This window comes from Rhinatrema bivittatum, chromosome 3 (genome assembly GCF_901001135.1).
Source record: "Rhinatrema bivittatum chromosome 3, aRhiBiv1.1, whole genome shotgun sequence".
Classification (NCBI taxonomy): domain Eukaryota; kingdom Metazoa; phylum Chordata; class Amphibia; order Gymnophiona; family Rhinatrematidae; genus Rhinatrema; species Rhinatrema bivittatum.
Window position 1 is genome coordinate 212,579,480 of NC_042617.1, and position 25,755 is coordinate 212,605,234.

The following is a 25,755-nucleotide window of genomic DNA, read 5'->3' on the forward strand; positions in this document are numbered from 1 at the left end:
TCTATTTTTTTTTAGACAGTGTGAAGGAGTGTATGCTAGACCCTCCTTAAAAATTCAGGACCAGGCATTTAGCCTGTTCCATCTTAAGCCACAAATAGGAAGGGAGTTCTGTTCCCTTCTTCTTAGAAGGGAATAAGAAGCTAGTCCCTTTGTGCTGCTCTCAAGTTCCTTAATCATCTAAAGATAAAAATCAATAAAAATTAAATGTATGTTTATATTTCACTAGAACCAGAGCCACAAACCCTGTCAGTGAAGCGCCCTGGCCTATGTCAGGTCTTCCGTATATGGTAACAAACACAAGAGGCTACTACCTACCTTTATACTTATCAGACAAGGTCTTGCCATGCAAGAGGGCATACAAGTAGTATAGGGAGCGCATCTTTCATCCACAAACCACATTGCTGGGGATACTAGAGGAACATGTGGTTATGAGGTATCACCACAGCTCTCAGGCTATCAAGGAATCATATCAAGAGCTCATAGAGCATCTGGATCTCATCATAGAAAGGTCCTGCACTATACCAGGCCTCACCAAACTATTGCGTGCCCTATATTTTATGGCATCTGGCTCTTTCCAAATAAGTCAGGGTTATCAGGGGAATGTTCCAAATCTTTTTCCCATTGTCTGGACTAGGTCATAACAATTGTAAGTGGCCGCATTAATCTTTACATACGATTCCCTCATGAAAGGCGGGACTTGCTGGACTTGAAGAGAGGTTTTTATGCCATTGACAACTTTCCATATGTTCTGGGAGCTATTGACTGCACTCATGTAGTCATTATCCCACCCCCCCATGTCAGATCTACCGCAACAGAAAGCTCTTCCACTCCATCAATCTGCAAGTGGTTTGTGACACTAGAATATGCATCCTCGACGTGGTTGCCAGGTACCCAGGAGCTGTGCATGATTCCTTTATACTTAGGCATTCTGGCCTGTTTCAAAATTTTGAAGACAGCCTTTAAGATGACGGTTGGCTCATAGGTAAGAGCACTGCTTCTTTCTATAGACCCTCTTTGGCTATGTATTTTCAGCAAATGCCACTGACACGGGGGGCTGTCAGGAATGTGACAGCATCGGTTATATGACAAATGGCTTGCACAGTTAGGTCTACAAGCCATAGTGCCTGGGCCCAGCTTTCTCTCTTCATGTTGTAGAGGCCTGCTAATGTTAAATGCTCAAACAATGCACTTGCCACAAAGTTCTGTGTGTGACCGAGCACTACAGACTTTCAACTTCAAATCTTCCCTCGTGGAGTTGTTGAATTATCACTTGTCAACCAAAACCTTTTTGTGTCCACAGTGCAGGGACTCCCAGGTCAGGTGTGCCCTGTTAGTGCTCTGTCAGCCAGGATGTCAGCCACAGTTTGTCTTGACAATCACAGGGGTATATGGATTCAATTGAAACTGTGCATTTTGGCCCAGTCCTAGTCACTGTGTCATGTCAGACAAATGTGTACCTTTGGAAGACATTCTGCAGAACAGACAGGGACATGTACCATCATACCATGAGGTTGATACTTTCCCCAATGACAGGTGTATCGGCTATGATGTACATCTTCAGTGTTAGAGGAGTGCTAGAAACAGGTAATGATAGCTTGGTTGCGAGTGACAGAAACATTGTGTAGGAACCCCAGATGCTCTTCCATTCAGGAAGATCTGACACAGCATAAGCTATAGCAAAGATAGTGTCACAGTAAAAGGCAACATGGGCTTTTGAAATAGCCTATTAAGGCTCATGTCAAGCTAGGGCTTAGTTTCTAGTGTATAATACTATACTATTGGTTGGCACCAATATCACAGTCACAATGGTGTGAGTGATGCAGCCATTCTCTCTTTGCTGCAGGAGATTGGGTTATGGTTGCAGGACCTGGCTTCTCACTTGTCGCTATTCCCAACATGCCAGTGGAAAGAGATACAATGAGGCCTTATGTTTTACCCACTGAATCACAGCACACACCTTTGGAGTTCTGAAAAGTAGATTGTGCTGTTTGGACAAAATGGGGGAAGCTTTAATGTATGCCCCACCCAAAGTCAATGAGAGAGTGCTGCTCTGCTGTGTATTCCATAAATCAGGCACTATAGTATGGTATCAAAGTAGATGTCGTTTCAGATCCACCGGAGTATCCCCCATGTCCCCTTGTAGAAGCCTGGGAGACCACACTGACTGGTACCCAGCTTTGGCAAAGCATCATACAACTCTACTTTGCCTGTTAATTCTCATCTACTCCTTCCCCTTCTATGGTTCGGGCTGGTCTCATCTCTATCTTTCTTTTACTCACAGATTCTTTGTCTGGGTCAGTGTGTAACAGAAACAACTTAGGCTTAGTTATGCAAATTTCTGATAATGGAGCTAGAGGACAGTAGAAGACAAAAGACACAAAATAAACCTAGATCTAATGTATTCAGATTCAGTCCAAAAGAGTCACATTTCGCCATAGCGTTCGTGTAGGACTGCCAACACAGTGTACATAGCTTTCCATAGCTTGTGTTGCCTTGGCTCCGCCTTTTATCTTGTCCTAGCCTTCACATGTTCGTGAAATAGTCGCATAGGTATGATGGAACTTCAGCAGGGGACATGGAGCCAAGTGCTCTATAAGTCATAGAAATCACAAGTAGCTCAGCTGCTTAAAGGCACAGCCTGAAGCTACAAGTTTACAGTTATAATCATCAATCACAGACTCGGCATGTTATAGCCAGATTCCCTAGCTGACATCCGTGTGCATCTGAATATATCCACATGTACGTTGGATGCATGGTGTCACATAGGCCTTTGTAAAGGGGTACCCAAAAATAAAATAAAATTAAACCTACCTGAGTCCGGAAGCTTGAGAAGAGTGGATATGCCAGATGGGTCCTGAGTCAAGGAAACTTAAGGTGCGGAAAGCAAAGGCAGTGACAGCAGCAAAGCAGAGGCCAGTGACCGCACTCTGTGTGGCTACAGAAGATGGCCAAGGGTTGGAGGCTCAGTGGATCTAACAGAAGCTGACCCCTCCCTGGCAAACCCAATACTGAAAGAGACCCAGACCCCATACTTGTAAAAAGAGGATGATGCTGAGAAGAGAGAACGGCATTAGGCCAGACAGTATGAGCTCAGGGGCAGTTCTGAGTTAGGATGGGGGCCACCAGTGATCCCAATATGCCAGCACCCAAACTGCAGCAGTGTGGTATATTATGGTGGATTAGGCGACTGGAATAGTGTCGTAGCAGTCAACTAGAGTGGAGCAGGGCTGTGACTACACATTGGTCGGAAGCTGAAGCAGCAGGCTGCGTGGTCTGAGCAAGAATATATATACACACACACATGCTGTCGCTCATATACATACTCCCTTTCTCATACATATGCTCCCTTGCTCAAATACTCGCATATACTCACACAGCCATATATAAGAGGAGAGAATGCTTGTGCATCCCACTCCCACTAATCCACAGCAACCTCAGGGTGACTAGAAATAAAAAAAATTCCCAGGTATGGAGAGCATGGATTTTTAAAATCCTTATTAGTTTTATTTTTTGGGTGTTTGTGTCTGCTTTTTTTAAAAATTTTATTGGTGTTTGGGATATTTAAAAAAATTTGTACATGAGATTTCAATTATTGGATCTTCTATTTGTCAGCTGTTAAAATATTCTTATTGGTATGTTTTATAATGTATTTTTTATATTTCTTGATTTTAGTGTTGAAGTTTGAGGAATGGTGATGGTTCTGTTTTTCCATTGTTACACTGCATAGAAAGAGCAAGGTTGTGTGTGTGTGAGCCTGCATATGCATGAGAGAGGGAGTATGTGTAAAAGCATATGTATGTGAAGGAGAGAATGTGACTTTTTGACTGTTTTAACATTTATTCTTTTCATTTTGTTTTTAATATCATGAATGATGCTTTTTATCTCTAGATTTTTTTTTGGTTGATTTTTGTGAGGAGTGATGTTTCTGTTTTTCCATTGTTTCACTATATAATTGGGCTTGTTGTGCAGGTTGTTTTTTGTCGGCAAGTTTCTATTTATATATTTTATGGTCTCTCTATTCTGTGTTTAGCATGGGTCTATCTGTGTTATGCTTGTGTGAGGTATTCTGCTATCGCAAGGGAGGCCAACCAGTATCTCGTGAGCTGCATGCATTGGCTGTGGTGTCAGCATGTCTCCTGGAGAGTGTGGGTGCTGTTGCGCTCGGGGGTGGACCCTTGTCCTGGGGTAGAGATGGAACACCTCCTGAAAGGGAACAGGAGGTAACAGCCCCCAGGGGGCAGAGCACTGGAGGAGACAGAGGCTGGAAAGAGCTTCACCGCTGGAAGCCCGAGGTTCCCCCGGGAGGAGCCCATTGGGACCCGAGCCGCTTGGACTTAGGTGGGCCTCGCAGGGTCTCCTGAGAGAATGAAAGTCCGACATGCCCACGGAGACAGGGGGAGCACGATCGGGTTCAAAGGTGGCTGCTGGTTGGAGCACGGAGAACCAGAACAGAGCTGTGATGACAAGGCGAGGAACAGAGCCAGAATCTGGAGACGAGATCAGGCAGGCAAAGGTCAAGATCCAGAGGTCAGTCCGAGGAATGGTCAGCAAAGCAGGGGTCAGGTACCGGAGGTCAAAGGCAGGCTGAGGTCTTGAGGCAGGCGGCAGGCAGGCAGGCAGATCAGGAACAAGCTGAGGTCTTTGAGGCAGGCAGGTCAGGAACAAACTGTGGTCTTTGAGGCAGGCAGGCAGGTCAGGAATGAGCTGAGGTCAGTACCTGTAAGACAGTCCAAGGGTACTACCTGGGTAGACAGACGAACACAGGAACAAGCAGGACATGGAACTAGGATGCAGGAACAAGTCAGGAACAGAACTGGAACAGAAGGATCCTGGAGTGAGACTAGGAACAAGCAGGAACAGGTACAAGCACAGAGGCAATCTTAGAACAAACAGACTCGATTGCTAAGGCATGAAAGTGCTAGCAGAAACTTCCTCATAACGAGGGATCAATCATGACGCACCGTGGAGCTAGGACCCGCCCTTGACCCTACATGAGTCCGGGCGGTCTGCGCGCGCATGGGCGTGGCTAACATGGCCAAGGATGCCGAGCCTCGGCGTGAGGCCTGGCGCGCAGTGGAAGGCCTGGCGACTGCTGCCGCGGGACGCCGGGGCCTGGCAGGACTGGCAACTACTGCGAGGGAGGTCGTCCCGGGACCCGCTGTGGAACCATGAAGGTGAGCAGGCCCGTGTGCGGGGCGCTTAACAGGTGCCGAGTTAAGGGAAAGGAAGGAGGCTGCTGTAGGCTGTGGAAGGGCTAACAAGAATTCTACATACTGTGGCAGTTCTTTGACTGGGGGGGCACTCACTGAAAGGGAAATTAATACCCGCGCGCACACACGGACACACCAATTTTATAACATGCACACATTATAAAATCCGCTACCCACGCACACATACACGCGTTAAGGGGGGAAATTTTATAAGATGCGCATAGCGATGCGATAGGCCCTTTCCCCAGTTGCCTCCCAGTCTGCTCAAATAAAGGAGTGGACTGGGAGGGAACTTCCTAAACCCCCGAGCTAGCCTGCCTCCCTTTTCCTCTATCAACCCTGTTAACTTCGTTTTGTTTTAATACTTACCTGCTCTCCGGAGGAGTAGCTGGTTGTGTGGGCTGGCCGGCTGATGGTGCGCACTTCAGTTGGACAGTGTCTAATGGCACTGTCCTGGCCCGCCCCCACCCCTCTTTCTAATCCGGTTCTTCTGCACGTACCAGGAGATACGCGTGTGGCCGTAGGAGCGGACTGGGAGGGAAAAAATCCCCGTGGCGCATGTGCAGCCTGTCCATGCTCATATCTGGTTTTGATATGCGCCGGGTTTTTTTGAATTGGGCCATGAATGAACACATGAGCAGCAGCCCCAACAGCTGAATGTGTATGGGTGTGTGTCTCTTTGTGTCTTGAGAGTGACTTGTGTGTCTCTGTGCCTGAGAATGTGTGTGCGTGTCTTTCTGTGTCTATGTGCCTGAGAGAGAGTGTGAGTGAGTATATCTATATCTATATATGGGAGAAAGCTTCCCTTCCCCTGCACAAATCCACAGAAATCTCAGGATGACTGGAAATCAAAAGTTCCCAGGTAGGGATTTTTAAAATCCTTATTAGTTTTAATTAATGGCTGTTATTTGATATCTGCTATTTTGAAATAATATTGATGTTTGGAAATTTATCAGTTTTTAATTAACTATTATTCTATTCATCTGCTCTTTTGAAAAATGTTTGTTTTTACTATTATGATTGATGTTTTGTATTCTTTGATTTTATTGCTTTGAGGAATGGCATTTCTATTTTTCCATCGTTGCACTTTTTCCTGGGCTACCACCCAGGAAAAAGATCTAGGCATCATCGTGGCCATCCATTACTCCTACCATGTGACAGGGGCTGGCCAATGGCACAGATACCCTGTCACATGTCACATGGTAAGGGCAAAGGTCCATCGGTGCCATTTTTATTAGTGGCAGCCGACGGCCCGAGAGCAGGAGATCGCTCCCGGGACCACCACTGGACCACCAGGTAATTTAAAATGTTTGGGGGGGGGGGGGGTCAGAAGGGTGGGGGAAGCTAAGGGAGATGTTTTAAAGGGTCGGGGTGGGTTTAGGGATTATTCAAAGTGCGGTCTCACCATGGAGGGATACAGAGGCATTATGACATTTTCCGTTTTATTAACCATTCCCTTCCTAATAATTCCTAATATTCTGTTTGCTTTTTTGACTGCTGCAGCACACTGAGCCAACAATTTTAAAGTATTAATCCACTATGATGCCTAGATCTTTCCTGGGTGGTAGTTCCTAATATGAAACCTAACATCGTGTAACTACAGCAAGGGTTATTTTTCCCTATGTGCAACTTGCACTTGTCCACATTAAATTTCATCTGCCATTTGGATGCCCAATCTTCCAGTCTTGCAAGGTCCTCCTGTAATGTATCACAATCCGCTTGTGATTTAACTACTCTGAATAATTTTGTATCATCCACAAATTTGATAACCTCACTCATTGTATTCCTTTCCAGATCATTTATATACATATTGAAAAGCACTGGTCCAAGTACAGATCCCTGAGGCACTCCACTGTTTACCCTTTTCCACTGAGAAAATTGACCATTTAATCCTACTGTTTCCTGTCTTTTAACCAGTTTGCAATCCACGAAAGGACATTACCTCCTATCCCATGACTTTTTAAGTTTCTTAGAAGCCTCTCATGAGGGACTTTGTCAAATGCCTTCTGAAAATCCAAATACACTACATCTACTGGTTCACCTTTATCCACATGTTTATTAACCCCTTCAAAAAAATGAAGCAGATTAGTTAGGCAAGACTTCCCTTGGGTAAATCCATGTTGACTGTGTCCCATTAAATCATGTCTTTCTATATGCTCTATGATTTTGATCTTTAGAATAGTTTCCACTATTTTTCCTGGCACTGAAGTCAGGCTCACTGGTCTATAGTTACCTGGATCACCCCTGGAGCCCTTTTTAAATATTGGGGTTGCATTGGCCAGTCTTCAGGTACAATGGATGATTTTAATGATAGGTTACAAATGTTAACTAATAGATCAGAAATTTCATTTTTTAGTTCCTTTAGTACCCTAGGATGCATACCATCTGGTTCAGGTGATTTGCTACTCTTTAGTTTGTCAATCTGGCCTACTACATCTTCCTGGTTCACAGTGATTTGGTTTACTTTGTCTGACTCATCACCCTTGAAAACCATCTCCGGAACTGGTATTTCCCCAACATCCTCGTCCCAAAGGTGGGTTGGTAAAATCTCATTGAGGGGCTGGGGACAAGCCTGATCTTGCCCCTCTTCTGGGCACGAAAGGGCTGGAATTTCCCAAGGGGCTGAGACCTCTGAAATGTCAAATTTCTGTAGGGTCAAAAATGCTGGGAACCTCTGGGACAACTCCTCATAGGAGAGAGGTGCTGTAGTTGCTTCCTCTTATCTTCCAGTAACTGGGGAACTGGAGATTCTCCCCAATTACTGGCCAGGTTTTCCAACTCATTCCCAATTAGGAGTGATCCTTTAAAGGGCATCTTTGTAGGATTAACTTTGGAGGTTGTCTCAGCTGACCAGTTCCACAGCCATAGCTGTTATCTGGCCGCCACCACTGACGCCACTCCTCTGGTCAAAGTACAGACTAAATCAGAGCCTGCATCTGCTAAAAAAGGCAGAAGCGGAAATTCACCCCAAGTCAATCAATCTCCTGAGAGAGAAGCAGACAAGAACGAGACACCAGAGCGTTACAAGAAACGATCTGTAAAGTCATTGCTACAGTGTCAAAGGCTTGTTTAAAGATAGACTCAATCTGTTTATCACAGAGCTTTCCAAACTTTTCATGTTAGTGACACACTTTTTAGACAAACATAATTTCGGGACACTAATTCAGTCTACTAGCAAACCAGAGGTTAAAGGTTAAACGAACGAAATGTATTTCGACAATTTATGTATATTTCCTTAAATATATACCGTATTTTTCGCTCCATAAGACGCACTTTTTTTCCCCCAAAGGTGGGGGGAAAATGTATGTGCGTCTTATGGAGCGAATATAAAAAAAAAAAGCTAACAAACCCCCCCCCCGACTCCCCCAAGACCTGCCGACAAAATTTCCTACAACCCCCCCCCCCCCCCCTCCTGACCCCCCCCCCAAGACCTGACGAATTAATTTCCTGCAACCCCCCACCCTACTGACCCCCCCAAGACCTGCCAAACGTCCCTGGTGGTCCAGCGGGGGTCCAGGAGCGGTCCGGGAACGATCTCCTGGGCGTGAGCCGTCGACTGCCAGTAAACAAAATGGCGCCGACGGCCCTATGCCCTCACTATGTCACTGAGACCGACCGCTGCTATTGGTCGGTCTCAGTGACATAGTGAGGGCATAGGGCCGTCGGCGCCATTTTGTTTACTGGCAGCCGACGGCCCTATGCCCTCACTATGTCACTGAGACCGACCAATAGCAGCGATCGGTCTCAGTGACATAGTGAGGGCATAGGGCCGTCGGCGCCATTTTGTTTACTGGCAGTCGACGGCTCACGCCCAGGAGATCGTTCCCGGACCGCTCCTGGACCCCCGCTGGACCACCAGGGACGTTTGGCAGGTCTTGGGGGGGTCAGGAGGGTGGGGGGTTGCAGGAAATTAATTCGGCAGGTCTTGGGGGGGTCAGGAGGGTGGGGGGGTTGCAGGAAATTAATTCGGCAGGTCTTGGGGGGTCAGGGGGGTGGAGGTTGTTAATTTAAAGGGTTGGGATGGGGGGGGGGTTTTGGGGGTTCCCACAGAAAGAAAAGTTTTCTGATCTGGGGAGTGGACCGAAATGGCCCTCCCCAGACCCGAAAACAAAATGGGGAGAAAAAAAAAACTATGCACTCCCCTAATTTGCTCCATAAGACGCCCAGACGCAGAGCCGGTTTAGCACAATTTTATTTTTTTTTAATTTTCCCCCTCTGAATCCTAGGTGCGTCTTATGGTCAGGTGCGTCTTATGGAGCGAAAAATACGGTACATAATAAAATGTTTCACGACACAACATATCTTGTGAAAACTTTTTGTTTATATTAAAAATATTATATATTCCAAGATTAATGTTATAATTTATGAGTAACAATAATAAAACAAAGTTATTGTGTTATTCAATTTACCTCTTTAATGAGATATATGAGCTTGATGGGATGAACACAGCTTTTGAATATTTGGTGTTAAAGTCCAAAGGGTCTTCTGCATAATTTTAAAAAGCTGGCCAGTTTCACACTATATAATTATTTGATAGCCATATAGAATTAGTTGAATGAGGCTATGAGAGTGAAGTCTGGAATTTATAGGAAGGGACAGAATGTCAATATAAATCCTGCACCTCCAGTTCTGTAACTCTGTGCATCCACTGAAATTCTCCCAAACAATGGAGCTTGGATGTTTCCCTTACAGCTCATCATACTAAAAGATATTTTCAAATGCTGGTGTCACCTCACAGTAACAGCAGCACAAACACCTTCCACTGCCAGGCACATTGTGAACTAAAATAAAACCTCGCAAAAAGACACTCAAAATCTATACTGCAATCCCATTGTAACATAACAGTAATAACACCAAGGACTCAAACAACAATAACCCTACCTGTGAAAAAGCAAGGGTAAATATTACACTGGGTCCTAGAATACCAATACACCACCTACTGAGGAAACAAAACAAACCAGATTGCTGTAGATCCCTATGCTAGCAGAATCTCTCATAATGGTCACACACACAGAGCAGAGACAGACCCTCACCAAATACAGAATACAAATAAAGGAGCACAAATTAGACAAACTGAAATGGAAACCCCAAGAAGCCAGACTCTGTGTATTAACAATGGAAAAACAGAACCACCATTCCTCATAAAACAAATAAAATCAAGAAACATAAAGCATCAGTTATAATAGTAAAACCATACTAATAAAAGAATATTTTAAAACTACTGATAAATAGAATTTCTATTAATTAAAATCATATACATTTTTTACAATTTCCCAAACACCAATAAAATATTTCAAAACAGCTCATGTATCAAATAACACCCAATTAAAACTAATAAGGATTTTAAAAAGCCCCTGCTGTCCATACATGGGAGCTCTTGATTTCCAGTCACCCTGATATTGTCCAGGATTAGGAAGTTATCCTCTCTCACCCAGACTCACATGTCCATTCTCTCTCATACATACACATTCATGCTCTCACAGACACTGACACACTCTCAGGCTCTAAGACACTCTCTCCCCCTCCACACACTCCCCCAACACAAACTCTTACTCCCCTGGATTTTCTCAAACACTCTCTCTGGCTCCCTCACATACACACACACACAGGCAAGTTCCCAATCATTCACACACACTGAAACTGACCCCAGGCAGGCTCCCATTCATTTTCACACCACTCCCTCACCATCCCCAGGCATGCACACATTCATTCTCACACACGCAGACCCCTAGGCAGGCACCAATTCATTCTCACACACACACATACTACACACAGGCCGGCACCTATTCTTACACATACAAACCTCAGGAAGACACCCATACATTCTCATACACAGACACACACACTCGGGCAGGCACCCATGCATTTGCACACATACACCCCCAGGCAGACTCCCATTCATACACATACTAAAGGCAGACCCCCTTTCTTTCTTTTGCCAGCAACCTCTGAGCCTCTCTCATTCCTCTGCAGCCACTGTCACTGATGCCGCATGGCTATTGGGGAGGCGCTGATTGCTGCTATTGGCACTGAAGCCCATTCTGCTGCCTCCTCTGTGCAAGCCCCATGGGTTTCCACTTCCTCCATGCTGATCTCATACATTGTGAGATCCACATAGAGAAAGTGCTACTCTTGCACGTTACCAAAGATTACATGTGCCAGTCAGTAAAAAGTAATTTTTTATTTTTTTTTTTTTTATTTTTTTTTTACCTTTGCTGTCTGATCTTAGTTTTCTAAAAAGTTGGTCACAGGCTTTTTTGTTCCACCTCCCCTTTCTTATTTTTTTTGCCAGTTCCTTTCATATTGTGTTTTTTTTTCTATTTCTTTTCTCTCCATCTATCTTCCCTCAAGCATTCAGTCAGGTTCTCAATCTCACATGCTTTCTCGCTCTCACTCTCACATGCTCTCTCTCATACAATCATTCATACACAATCTCTCTTGCACATGCTGTCTGACTCTCACACACCCAGGCTCTCTCTCACTCCCACATGCTGTTTTGCTCAAGCAAAGGCTCTCACTACCACATGCTGTCTCTCAAACACATACAGGCTCTCACATGCTGTCTCTGCAAACATTCAGGTCCTCACTCCCACACCCAATCTCTCAACTCACCTCATACACGCACACAATCTCTCAACTCAGCTCATACACATACTCTACGGTCCCTCAGCCTCTTACCTCTGGGCCTCCTCTTCACGGGTCGCTGCAGGATGGGCTCTGCAGCAGCCCTGATCTTTTCGGGCCGATCCGCGGTGAGGGCCCTGCTACCGGGCCGCCTCCTCTTCTCGCACGCTGCAACAATGCTGCTCCTCTTCTGCACGCGGCTGATGCTCCTCCTCCTTCTTTCTGCCAATGCGGCTCCGGCAACATTTTTCTTCCGGGGCCGCATGGGCAGGAAGGAGGCGGAGCACCTGCACGTTTAGACGTGCCCTTTTTCTTCGGGCTGTGGTGACAAGAGCTCCACCACGGCCCTACCGATCTTCCTGCTGTGTGTCTCCGGCACACAGCACAGCCCAACCTAGCGAAATTTCACTGCTCAGCCGCCAGTGGGATGAGGTCCACCGGTGGCCGCATTGGCTCCTAGTTGCCGGTGTGTCACGTGCACCGGGCTTGTGCGGCACACTGCAGGCGGCACATTAGTGTCACGACACACACTTTGGAAAGCTCTAGTCTATCATGTGCATCTTTTAAGGCCGCTCTTCCCTCCATTGGGATAGTTGTTCGCTTAGACTGCACAGACCAGTGCGTCTTTAGGGAAATCGCTGGATCCAGACGGTTTAGAACTTCCAGCATCCTGCCCCCTTTAAAACTTGCTTCTGGGGCATTCCATTCCAAATCAATTAATTCCTGGTTGGCATCCATCACTGGAAAGCAACAGGAGGCTTTCCGCAGGGAAATCAGAATGCAATTCTTCACTGCTCCTGTCATAGAATCCGCCCCAGGAACTCTCAGCACCATCAGGGTCTAGGAAACCAGGGTTGGCAATTTGTCTCTATATTCCAATACAGTTCCAACCCAGGGGGGATTTCCCCATCTTCCAAGGAATCAGGATCCTCCTCTTCTTCTGTGCCATCCAGGTCCCGGCCAGGGATACCCTTGGTACGTTGAGGCATTACTTCACTTTCAATGCATATCCAGCATAGCTCTCTTCTTCAATGGCAAGGGCAATGAAGAAAAGAGGATTTATATTCAGACAACAACCAACAAGGACTGAATTGCACAGGCTGGGTAAACAAATAAGCGTGGGAGTAGCTTGCTTATTGCGGCAGTTACTACCCCTAACCAATTAAGCTAGATACTTCACTTAGATGCAGCTCCAGCACTGCTCTCTACATCAGTGGCGGGGGTGGAAAGTAAATAGTAACGTTTTGGTTCTAATAAGGGCCAAGAATAACAGATAAGTATGAGAAAATAAATGTGAAAGCTTGCTGGACAGACTGGATGGGCCATTTGGTCTTCTACCATCATTTCTATGTTTCTATGCAACCTCGGGGTCTGCTGGTAGGAATGGGAGAGGGAAGGGACACTGGCTGAGGTTCCATCTGGACAGTGGCAAGTGAGGCAGTAGACTCCGCTTGTAAGAAGGCTTGTAGCCCCTGGAAAAACTCCACCCAGGAAAAGGCAGCCGGGTCCATACCTAATCCAGGAGGCACGGCAGTGGGACCAGTTGAATTTCCCTCACCCATGGATGACCCAGTCAAAGGGATACTGAGGTCCAGCATACTTCCAATTAAGGCGGTGAACACTTTGTCATTTGATTGAGAGGAGTCTGGTTTAGCAAAATCAGAGGAGGCCAATTCTCCTTGGGCTTCCTTATTGTGCTGATATAAGTTAGAGTCCATTCTGACTATGAGGCTCTAATATGGCAAGTATTGCGGAGAGTAAGGGGCTTAGGTTTCTTGGTTGGCGGCGCCATTGGCAGTAGTAGTTGTGCACTCTGTTGGCTTGCGCTTAAAAATTTATGCATACAAATTTTGAGTGTCCAGCCCGTATGCACAGCTCTTCTGTATTGCTCACCTTAAAAGATGTGCGTGTAGGTATGCACCCAAGATTACATTGTCATAGCACATGCGCAGTGACAATGCAATGCCCATGTTGACATCCTATGGAGGGCAATATGGCATGGCACAAAAACGCGTGCAAGATGGCACCATCGTGACCTACCACGTGGTGTGTTGATCAAGCCTACAGCGGGGCCTAGCCCACCGGTGGCTGCTCAATAAGCTTGGAAGCCCAATTCCTCTTACCTCCAACAGAAGTGGGAATGATGTTGGTATGACGCATCTAGCATGAAGAGAGATCGGAAGCCTACTGAAACTCCCTCTAATCATCTCTGAACCGGGAGGTAAATCTTTTTTTTTTTTTTTTTTTTTTTTTTTTAAATGTACCTGGGCTCAATTTTCTTCAATTTAAAATGCAGAATTTCTCCTTCCAAAAAGTACAATAAGCCCCATCGGGAGAGGTACATCCACCATCTGCTTGAGAATACTGGGGAGCCGAGGTCACTGCAGGGGTATATGTACAGTGATGCTTTGCAATCTGACTCCGTCTCCATCTGCTGGCAGGGGAGCACAACTCATTGGTTTTGAGTACATCTGGCTACACGCTAGGAAATATTATGTTAACTTAAATCTCTGATATAAAGTGGCAATGTAGCAAAGTTCATATGGCACTAAATGTCCTTGCCAACTACAATAGGCAAATAAAATTCAGTTCTGAAAGAAGTCCATAATAAGCATCCACAAGTGTTTTTTGATGGCAAGATTATGAGTGGGAAATAAAATAGTGGAGTAATCAAGTTAAAACAAAAATGTCTAGCACTCCAATAAATATATGATTTAGTAACAAATGTATGTACAGTATAGATGTTTGTAAATGACACACACTGCAGAAATACCTGGACTTTTCAGCTATGCTGATTTAGAGATACACTTCTCTTGATTCAGACCTGTTTGGCTTAGGTTTACAGGAGACCCAACACTGCTTTCCAGGGGAAGAAATTCTCTAAGCTCCTATCTTTCTTTAAACCAGTGAAGAAACTTGCACCTTTCCCACAACTATCTCTGCACACCCTTTCTCAGCCAAAACCATCTACTGCTCCATCCATAGGAGGGCACACAGGGCTATCGCACTCTCTGCAAAGAAGCCTTACAAAAGTGCAGTTAAGCAAACATTACTGATTTTCCACAAGCCGCTCTTTGTAGTAAAACGTAATTATGAGTAGAAATCTTTCCTATGGAAAAGTTCAGCTAGTACAAAGCATTCTCTTTTCTTTCCACTGAACTTTCAGTGGGCTTGTAGAGAAACCCTTGCTGGAAAAAGAATGCAGTGAAAGGCTCCTACTAGAACGAAATTCTGCACGCTACAAAATGATCTGCATATTTAATTCAGTGCTATGAAAAGTTCAATATTTTTTCCCTTCAAAGAAATGGCCTTCAGACCTTCTTTTCCACAAAGCTCTTTCTTAGATTACAATTCCTTTCCACATTGTGCCAGTTGTGCAGAGAACAGGAAATAAATTAAAAGTGAATTGAGTAGAGAATATCTTAATGAGCATTTACATCAATAAGCTGTTTGCTTCATGGGTCACAGCTGTACCACTTAGGGGTTGATATTCAGTGGCAGCAAAGTTAACTGGTTAACGCCTGTCCAGATATTCAGCTGCACTTAGCCAGTTAAGTCTGTGGCTGAAAATCTGATTAAATCTAATTGCACAAAACTTCTTACCTATATGGGGGAACTAGTAATCCTACCCAGACTTCAGCATGGAGCAGTTAGAATAAGTCTGAACTATGTCTAGCTGGTGATATTATTTTGCCAAATACGAACATCTACTTTTTTCACAACATGAAATCTAGTTTTGGTGGGGAAAAAAGATCTATGCTTTTTTTGCAAATGCAACATTACCTGGACTCTACACTTAAAGAAAGGTGTTAATATTTTTACTGCTTCACCACTTGATCAAATGATTGCTACTCTAATGTCCTGTCAATCTTCCACATGTATAAAATGTGATTCTTTCTCTAAATTTCTGGCAAAGTGGCAGATATATTGCAAACACCTGATCTGGAAAGTTTAAATAGGAAATATTCCCTTGAGAGCTGCAGTTCAAAACATTTCCTAGGATCTACATATACCCTATTTGGCTGTATAAGGCCGGCATAGCACTGTCTAAAGGAGGCCCAGCCGTTCGAGGCAGAGGGCTTCCTAACTGGGCAGGCATGTTGCAGCCAGTTCGGGGGGGGGAGACACTGGTGGCCAATGGGGCTCCTTGGCAGATTCAAATTCAAGCCAGGAGCCTATGAGAAAGGTAGGGGGTCGCAGGGCCCAGGAACATTAGGGGGTGGGATAGGGAGTGGTGGCACATTAGCTGACAGAGGACTAGAGAGCACTGACCTCCACGTGCAGCTCCCAGCACTCCTGGGAAGAAGAAGCAGGCCAGAAGATTTAGCCACTGGGTTTGCAGTTTTCCCCCTGGAGCCACTGGCGTGTGTGTAGCCGTTGTGCTATTCCCCCTCCCCTCTTATCTGGCTATCCCTGGAGCCTCTCCTTGCTCTCAGGTAAGTCACCATTGATATGGCTCCCCCCTCCCGCCATCTGAGCAGCCCTGCACCCATTTCAATAACGTTCTGTTTTCTCGTGCTTCCCCCCCCCCCCCCATAGCTATTCTTCCCAGGCTATTTTACTCCCCTGTTTTGTTTTCTGCATAGCTCCACCCCCCTTGCAGTTTTTAAAATTTTCCCTGCTAGCTTTTCCTGTCTGTGGGTCTCGCGTTGTGCAGGCCCATTTTCTTTTCTTTTCCGGCGCTTGCCACTCCGTCCTACCCCCCCCCCCCCCCCCCCTTACACCAGTTTTTCAGTTGATTTGTAGCTTTGTCTGCCTGTTTGTCTGCCCCCTGCTCCCCCCCCCCCCCCCCCGGCAACTCTAGTTTTTGTGGCTGCGTTCTCCCCCTACCCGTTGTTTCGCTCTGTGCGCCTTCTCCTTTCTCCACTCACCCGCCTCCCGCTTCCCCCTTTTGCCTCGCGCACCCCCCCCCCCCCCCGGCATCACTAAATTTTCCATCCCAAGTTCCCTCGCTCCCTTTTTTGTCCTGCCACACTCACCCCCCAGCCTCCCTAAATATTCCAACCCAAGTTCCCTCGCGACACCCAACCTGCTTTTGGCTGGCGCCCCAGCTCCTTTTTTCTCTCCTGGCCTCCCCCCCCCCCCCCCCCCCGCGCTCCTTCCCTGCATCCCATTTCAGTTTTCTCCCCTTTTTCCACCGCCCTTTCCACCCCCGGCGGCCCTCCCCTTCTCTTCCCTCCCAGCCATTTTGTGACTCCCGGCGCCCGCTGGCTCAGGCTGACACGTGGGAGAGGGAGCCTCCCCTTCCCATCCCTGGCAGGCGCTGGCTTCTGACTGGGCCCCTGCTGTACCCTAGGCCCCCCTCCGGGCCTCTCAGTATGTATTCCACCCCCCCCCCCCCCCCACCAGCCATCCCAGCACGGGGTATCCCCCCACGGCATGCACGGAGACATATACCCCTTTATATAAGAAAATTATTCCTTACCTGCTAATTTTCGTTCCTGTAGTACCATGGATCAGTCCAGACGGTGGGTTATGTCCCCCGTCCAGCAGATGGAGTCAGAACAAAACTTCGAGGGACGTCACCAGTATAAGCCAGTGCTCCCTCTGCTGGAGCTCAGTATCACATCTAGCAAAGCCCGATGAGCCCGAGAACAGACTGGATCAAGTTACTTAACCATGTGTTAAACATTATGGGCCTGATTTTAAAAAGCATTTACTCGAGTAAAAACCAGGTTTACTGGAGTAAATTCACTTTACTTGAGTAAGTGGGTTTTTGAAAATTGCTACAATATATGCCATTGACCTGTCTATAGGATTTACTCACATAAGTGCACTTTACTTGAGTAAATGGCTTTTGAAAATTGCTACAATAGTAGCTAAATTTACGCATGTAACTCCTTTTGAAAATTACCCCCTACGAAAACATTAATCAAAAAGGAATAACCATGAAAAAGAACGAGGGGCAAACGCCCAACTTGTAGGGAGCTGTGTAGAGCGACAAGACGCCACACGCTAAGAAATACAGTAGACATAGACAATGAGCAAAGAAGCCGAGCAGGAGCAGAAAGAACCCAGAGCGGCGGGCGTCTGGACTGATCCATGGTACTACAGGAACGAAAATTAGCAGGTAAGGAATAATTTCTTTTCCCTATACGTACCAGGATCAGTCCAGACGATGGGATGTACCAAAGCTTCCCTAAACCGGGTGGGCCCCTGAAAGCCCTGCTCGGAGTACCTGACCTCCAAAGTGTCCAGTGGTTGACAAGGCCAGGTGAAGTCTATAATGTCTGGAGAAAGTATGCAGCGACTTCCACGTTGCTGCCCGACAAATTTCCTGGGAGGAGACGGAACGGGATTCCGCCCAGGATGCAGCTTGCGAGCGTGTCGAGTGAGCTAGTACGCCACGGGGCGGAGCATGTCCCGATCCGATGTAGGAGACGGCAATAGCTTCCTTCAGCCATCTTGCAATCGTTGCCTTTGAGGCCTGTGACCCCTTCTTCGGACCCGACCAGAGAACGAACAGATGATCGGAGACTCTGAAGTCATTAGTAACCTCCAAGTAGTGGATAAGAGCTCGCTTGACGTCCAGGAGATGAAGGGACCGCGGTTCCTCGGGACCGAACGCCGGGAGTTCCACCGACTGATTCAGATGGAAGGCAGACACAACCTTCGGAAGAAAGGAAGGGACTGTACGGAGGGAAACTCCCGCATCCGTAAATCGGAGATAAGGCTCCCTGCAGGACAATGCTTGAAGTTCCGAGACGCGGCGCGCTGAGCAAATGGCAACGAGGAAAATCGTCTTGAGAGTAATGTCCTTAAGAGTCGCTCCACGAATCGGCTCAAAAGGCGCACCTGACAAAGCATGCAGAACCAGGTTAAGACTCCAAGAAGGGCAAGGATCCCGTACAGGTGGTCGTATGTGCTTGACACCCTTGAGGAAACGAGCGATGTCCGGTTGGAGGAGAGAACCGTCACCTTGCACGAGAGAATTCAGAGCCGCCACTTGTACTCGAAGGGAATTATAGGCAAGCCCCTTGTCCAGACCATCTTGGAGAAACTGGAGAATCGCCAGAACCGAAGTTTCCGTAGGACAATACCCTCGGGTAGAGCACCAGATCTCGAAGATCCTCCAGACTCGCACATAAGCAACCGAAGTGGAGGATTTGCGGGCCCGCAGCATAGTGGAAACTACAGTTTCCGGGTATCCTCTGCGGCGGAGACGTCTCCGTTCAAAAGCCATGCCGCAAGACAGAAGAGTTTGGCCTGCTCGAAATATACCGGCCCCTGGTGAAGCAGTCGCGGGAGATGCCCCAGCCAGACCGGCCAGTCCACGGCCAACTGTAGGAGATCCGCGAACCAAGGCCTCCGCGGCCACTCCGGAGCGACGAGAATCACGGGTCCCTGATGACCTTCTATCCTGCGAATAATCTTTCCCGCCAAGGGGGGAAGACGTAGAGCAGACGGTGCGCTGGCCAGGGAATCACTAGGGCATCTACCCCTTCCGCGCTGCGCTCCCTCCTGCGGCTGAAGAATCGCGGAGCCTTGGCATTGAGGGAGGTTGCCATCAGATCCAAGTGAGGAACTCCCCAGCGACGTATCAGTAACTGCATCGCTTCCTCGGAGAGGGACCATTCGCCGGGATCCAGTTGTTGACGGCTTAGGTAATCCGCCTGGATGTTGTCCACTCGGGCGATGTGAGAAGCCGCAGAAGATGAATCTCTGCCCACTCCATTAGGGGTGTCGACTCTAGGGAGACATGCTGGCTCCTTGTGCCTCCTTGCCGATTGATGTATGCCACGGTGGTGGCGTTGTCCGAGAGAATCCTTACTTCCCTGTTTTGTACTAGAGGAAGGAAGCGATGGAGCGCCCGGCGTACTGCCCTGGTTTCCAGCCGGTTGATTGGCCACGTTGCTTCTACCGGGGACCAAGTTCCCTGCGTGACGCTGCGATCGCAGACAGCACCCCATCCCACGAGTGGCATCGGTGGTCACCACCAATCCAGACTGGCCCTGGCGATTGGTGGGAGAGGCAGGACAACTTGATAATCCTGAGATACCGGTTTCCACCTGGAGAGGAGAGCCGCTTGCAGAGGACGCAGATGCGCAAATGCCCAAGGAACCATAATCGATCGTGGAGGCCATGACGCCTAACAACTGAAGGTAATTCTAGGACGTGGGTTCTGTCAGCGAGGAAAAACAGACATGCTCCCGCAATGATTGGGCCTTGTCCGGGCGCAAAAACACCTTGCCCTGACGTGTGTCGAAGCTGGCCCCCAAGAAGTCCAAACGCTGAGAGGGCACAAGGGAGCTCTTGGAGAAGTTCACCACCCATCCCAGAGATCGAAGAACCTGAACAACTCTGGTTACCGAGGCCTGCCCGTGGGCGAAAGACTTCGCGTGAATCAGCCAGTCGTCCAGATAGGGGTGCACTAGGATCCCCTCTTTCCTTAGAGCCGCTGTCATGACAACCATGATCTTGGTGAATGTCCGGGGTGCGGTCGCTAGACCGAACGGGAGAGCCGTGAACTGGAAATGCTGTCCCAATACCTTGAAGCGGAGAAATCGGCGGTGAGCCGGGAGGATGGGAATGTGCAGATAGGCTTCCGTCAAATCCAAGGAGGCCAGGAACTCCCCCTGATGTACCGCCGCAATCACTGAGCGAAGCGTCTCCATGCGGAACCGGCTGACGCGTAGAGACTTGCTGACCTCCTTCAGGTCGAGAATGGGCCGAAAAGACCCGTCCTTCTTGGGCACGACGAAGTAGATGGAATAGTGGCCCAAGCCCACCTCGCCGAAGGGGACGGCAGAGATGGCCCCTATGCTCTGTAGCCGATCCAATGTTTGTTGTACTGCCGCTCTCTTGAGGTCCGAACCGCAGGGAGAGAAAAGGAACTGATCCCTTGGAGGGCGGACAAACTCCAAGGCGTAGCCGCTCCTTATAGTGTCCAAGACCCACTGGTCTGCCGAAATAAGCACCCACTCCTCGTAGAAGTCCGCCAGGCGACCCCCTATCCTGGGAGTGGTAGACTTTGGAGGGCGATTGCTCTGCCCCGGGCCGTCCCGCGTGGATCTGCGCCCATGAAAGGACCGCGGCCAGGACTGGGCTCTGGAGGGGCCGGAACGGGCCCCAGGCTGCCGGTAAGACCTATAGCGCCGCTGCGCTCTGGCCCTAGTTCTGGAAGAGGAAAAGGACCGGGAAGGACGATGGCGATCCTCAGGAAGCCGGTGGACCGCATTCTCCCCCAGGGACTTGATGAGCTGGTCCAAGTCCTCTCCAAAAAGAAACTTGCCCCGGAAAGGCAAGGAACCCAAGCTCGACTTGGAGGAGGCATCTGCCGCCCAGTTGCGTAGCCAGAGTAGACGTCGGGCTGCCACCACCGAAACCATGGAGCGCGCCAGGACACGAAACAGGTCATACAGAGCATCCGCTCCGTAGGCTATGGCGGATTCCAGTCGGTCCGCTTGTGCAGTCTCGTCGGGCGGCAGGGACTGGGAGGTAAGCAGTTGCTGAACCTACCGAAGGCTGGCCCTTTGCGTAAGGGAGGTGCACATCACAGCCCGCATTCCTAAGGCGGAGACCTCAAAGACCCTCTTGAGGAAAATTTCCAACTTACGGTCCTGGGTATCCCGCAGGGCCGTGCCGCCCGTGACGGGAATCGTCGTCCGCTTAGTAACCGCCGAGACGGCCGAGTCCACCTTGGGTACCCTGATGAGATCCAAGAAGTCTTCAGGCAGGGGATACAGCTTTTCCATGGCCCGTGTCACCTTCAGGGAGGCTTCAGGAGTTTCCCACTCCCTGGTGAGCAGCTGCAGGAAGGAATCATGGATGGGGAACGCCCTGGGCCTAGGGCGCAGGGCGGCGAGGACCAGATCCCCCTTCCAGGACGAAGTGGCGACTTTCGGAGCAACTGGGGCCGGAGACTCGGGTGGAGGATCCAGTTCCAGAAGAATCTGCGGAATCAGGTCATTCAGTTCCTCCCTCTGAAAGATCCGAAGCGCGAGTGGGTCGTCCCCCTCGGCTGGTAGATCCGACTGCGCAGGGTCTGGTGGATCTGGGGAGGCACCCCCGGAGGGTGCAGCCGCTGCTGTGGCCCCCAGCGCAGTCCGGGTACGAGGAAGCAATCCCGGTGCCCTCGCCACCGAACCCACCAGGTCAGGGGGGGGGGGCCGCGGAGGAAGTCGGGGAGACCCTGGGAGTCTTGGCAGGTGGAGGGCCCGGGGGAGGAGGACTTCCGGGGGGTCCCCAGACCCTGGAGATAAGCGCTGTGCATTAAGAGAATAAACTCTGGTGAGAAGCGTGGCAAGCTGGGAGGGGGGCCTGAGGGAGGAACCTCCGAGGGCTCCTGGATGGAAACTCCCCCCTCCGGGGACAAATTTGGGGGAGAGACCTCCCGAAAGTCTCTCCGCTCCTGCGCTGAGACCGAGGCAGCAACTTGCTGCAGCTGTAAAATGGCCGCCGTTCCCGCCAATGGTGGCGACGTGGCCGGCCCGCACCTCCCGGGTTGTGAGGAGGGGAGAAATGAAAAAGTGCTGGCCAGCTGCGAGGTGCCCTCCCCGCCGGGAAGGCACCTCGCACAGATCCCCTCCTGTGAGATTCTTGAGCCCGGCTCGCCGCAGGCCGAACAACGGGACGGCCGCGGCATGACAGACGCCGGGGGAGAGGTCGCCAAAACCATGGGGGGGGGCCCCAGAGCGCAAGAAATGTGCTGCGGGGGGGCCGGAAACGACCTGCACTGCCCGCCGGGAGGATCCCTGATCGCGGGCAAACGCCCTCCCCACCGCAGCGATCCGAAGAAAAAAACGTGCTTCAGGGCCGCGGGATGAACGGAGTCATGGAGAGGCCGGCACCACCGGCATCCACGAGGCACCTGCGCTGCAAAAAAAAAAAAACCAAAAGAAAACCCTGCAAACAATAAAAGAAGGTAACACTTACCCCGGCAGGAAAAAGGAGAAACTGAAACAAGAGGAGGCTGAAAGCCCTAAGCCACTCCTCCCTAAAATTTGAGCAATTTACTTTTTTTTTTTTTCCAAAAACTTTAAAAGTTAACAAACTTGATCCAATACCAGAAGAAAGTGACAGAAAAAGGAGATAGAGTAAACCCAAAAACCCTGTCAGCCTGGGGAAACTACAGGTTCCCCACTCTCATCTGCTGGAGTCAGAAAGATACTGAGCTCCAGCAGAGGGAGCACTGGCTTATACTGGTGACGTCCCTCGGCAGTTTTTTGTTCTGACTCCATCTGCTGGATGGGGGACATAACCCACCATCTGGACTGATCCTGGTACGCACAGGGAAGGGGGAATTTTGTACAGCATTCGCCAGGTCCATGTGTCTGGGGAGTTACCACCCTCCCCCTTTTATTCCCATGCAGTTTCTGGGGGGGGAGGGGGGACAGCCTGGCTGGAGGGAGGGCCTTTTGGTTTTCCAGAAGGAGCAGGGGAGAGGGAGAGTACCTTCCTGAGCCACTTTGGTTTTTGTTTCAGCCCCCCCATATTCCAGGGTTGCGTACTCTCCTGGGACTTGGCCATGGCCCCTCCCCCTGCCATTTTTAGCTGGATGGTTCCCAACTTGCTTTCCCCTACACCCCCCCCCCCCTTTCTGGCTCTTTCCCATGGGGGTGTGGTTTTTTCTTTTTCTTCTCCTCTTTCCCTTTCTCTCCTCTGGGTATTCGGCCCCCCCCCCCCCCGGGATTGCTAGGAGTGAAAAGGGCAAAGACAGATGTTTAACCTATTTTCACGTTTACACAGCATATCTACCTTTCGTACTTCCATCTGCCCCGGTCCAGTGGGAGCACAACAAACATACCTAGATCATGCTCCAGTTGGCAAAAGAGCAAGGCCACATGGGCTGCTATGTGCCAGAGCATCGCCAGCTGGAAGGAGTGACCCCTACGACCGCATCAACTCCACAGCAAGTTCTCGCAGCAACCAACACCATGGGGTGCGCGGCCCAGACCGACAATGGGCTGTGACTCATTGCTGAGCTGGTAATGGCGACAGCAGCGATCCACGGCACCGACAGACTAACGGTGCTGCTTACGGGTTACTACAGAGTGACAGCCAATTCCCCTTGCATAATCCTGCGACAGCTGGTGGCCCATAGCATTTGGCAGCAGCAATAATCTGATTCTACCGCATCAGCCAGTGGCGCCAGAGCCAAGCCGACGCACAGAAGAAATGCAGAGCTATGAGTACGCTGTTTTAAATGTGGGACAGGCGAACGCGCAGGTTCCCCAAGAACAGGTCATTTGCCCTCCGCAACCTCCATCTAACCTAAACAGCAGCGGCAGTGAGGTATGGCTGGGGTCGCAAGTGAGGGCATCAGATAAATTTTCCACCATGAAGGCCATCTTTGAGAGCCTTTCCGGGTAAGGAAGGACCTAGTGGGGCTACACACCCCGGCAGCACCCATGCAGGTTACACAGAGGGGGCAGGGGCCATCGGGGCAAACGACTGGGGAGGCTTCCCCGTTAGCAGCACAAGGTGGGGCAGACCACAAGCCCACTATGGTGGCAATGGGAGCAGCAGCGACGGACGGGGCTCACAGGGCAGGAGCACGCAGCGGAATCATTGGTTATGCTGACATGCTTAGAAATGTCCCGGTGCTTAATGTGGGCGCAGTATATATGTACAGTGGGCTCTCTCACTACATGTTTCTGAAGCGGTGGAAAGCTAAAATCTGTCGCAAGGAGTATGTTGACATATTTGAATTGCTTAGGAGAGATGGGGAAGGAGTTGAACCAAAATGCCATGAGTCCTGCAAACTGGCAGCTAAAGACAAACCCATCATAGCAAGGACATCAGCAAATTGGTCGGCAGCCTTTAGAATCTTGCCAAGCATAATTGGGGAAAAACATCCAGAGAAATGTTGGTCCCTGTTCAAATACCAGGACGTGATCTGCGGTACATACTGCACATATGGGGGTACTGCATGGTTGGAGTACAATGAGCAGTTCAGGCGCAATATGGTGGTTAATCCTAGCTTAGATTGGGATCGTAAGGATATCAATCTGTGGCTTTCCAAGCTTATGCCCTACAGATCAATGCAGGAAGTCATACCTGGCTTCTCGGGAAACGCTTACCAGCCTAGCGCATGGACGGCAATTCGCCACCCGGGTTTTTCAGGTAGGCTGCCCTTTCATCAGGGGCATCGGTTTACACAACCTGCGAGATTTAGGGGGAGCGGGGGGCATGCAACCAAGGCAACTTCTCTGTCAGCTGTACAATGCCGGCTATTGCAGATATGCAGAAGCTTGCAAATTCAGGCATACATGCACCGTGTGTGAGGCAGGCCACCCTCAAGCCAGGTGTATGGTGGGCAGCCAGCAGACAGAGCAGCACTAGTTGCAATCGAGAGATGGTACCTGAAATGGGCAGAGCTCAGACACCAATCAACCTGCCCAGGTTACGGAGCCTATTGAAGGATTATCAGCCTGATGTGGCGAGCTGGCTTTATGCCAGGTTCTCAAAGGGTTTCTATATCCCTTATTTATTTTATTTATTTATTTATTAAAGGCTTTATATACCGACTTTCTTGATACAAATCAAATCAACTCGGTTTACAATGAACTAAGCAGAAAAATATAATTAACCAATCAACAAGAGATAAGGAGCATACAGTTACATTATAACAAGGATGCCTTAACTTGGAGTAAGAAATAAAGAAGGGGTGAATGAAAAAGTAAATAAATACTATATACAAAAGAGGGGGGCAAGGAGCCAACCTCTTTTAATAGATACTATGCATGAGAAATATGGAAAATTTGTTTACATAGGTGGGTGTGGACAACTCTAGATCAGGCAATGGTGGTTTGTAGTGGGGAAGGCTTGGCTGAACAGCCATGTCTTTAGTTTCTTTTAAAAGTAGTTAGACAGGTCCTCCAGTCTGAGGTCCGGAGGCATGGCGTTCCAAATGGAAGGGCCTGCGGTAGAGAATGACCGGTCTCTGATGTTTGCGTGTGCACTAATTTGATTGGAGGAA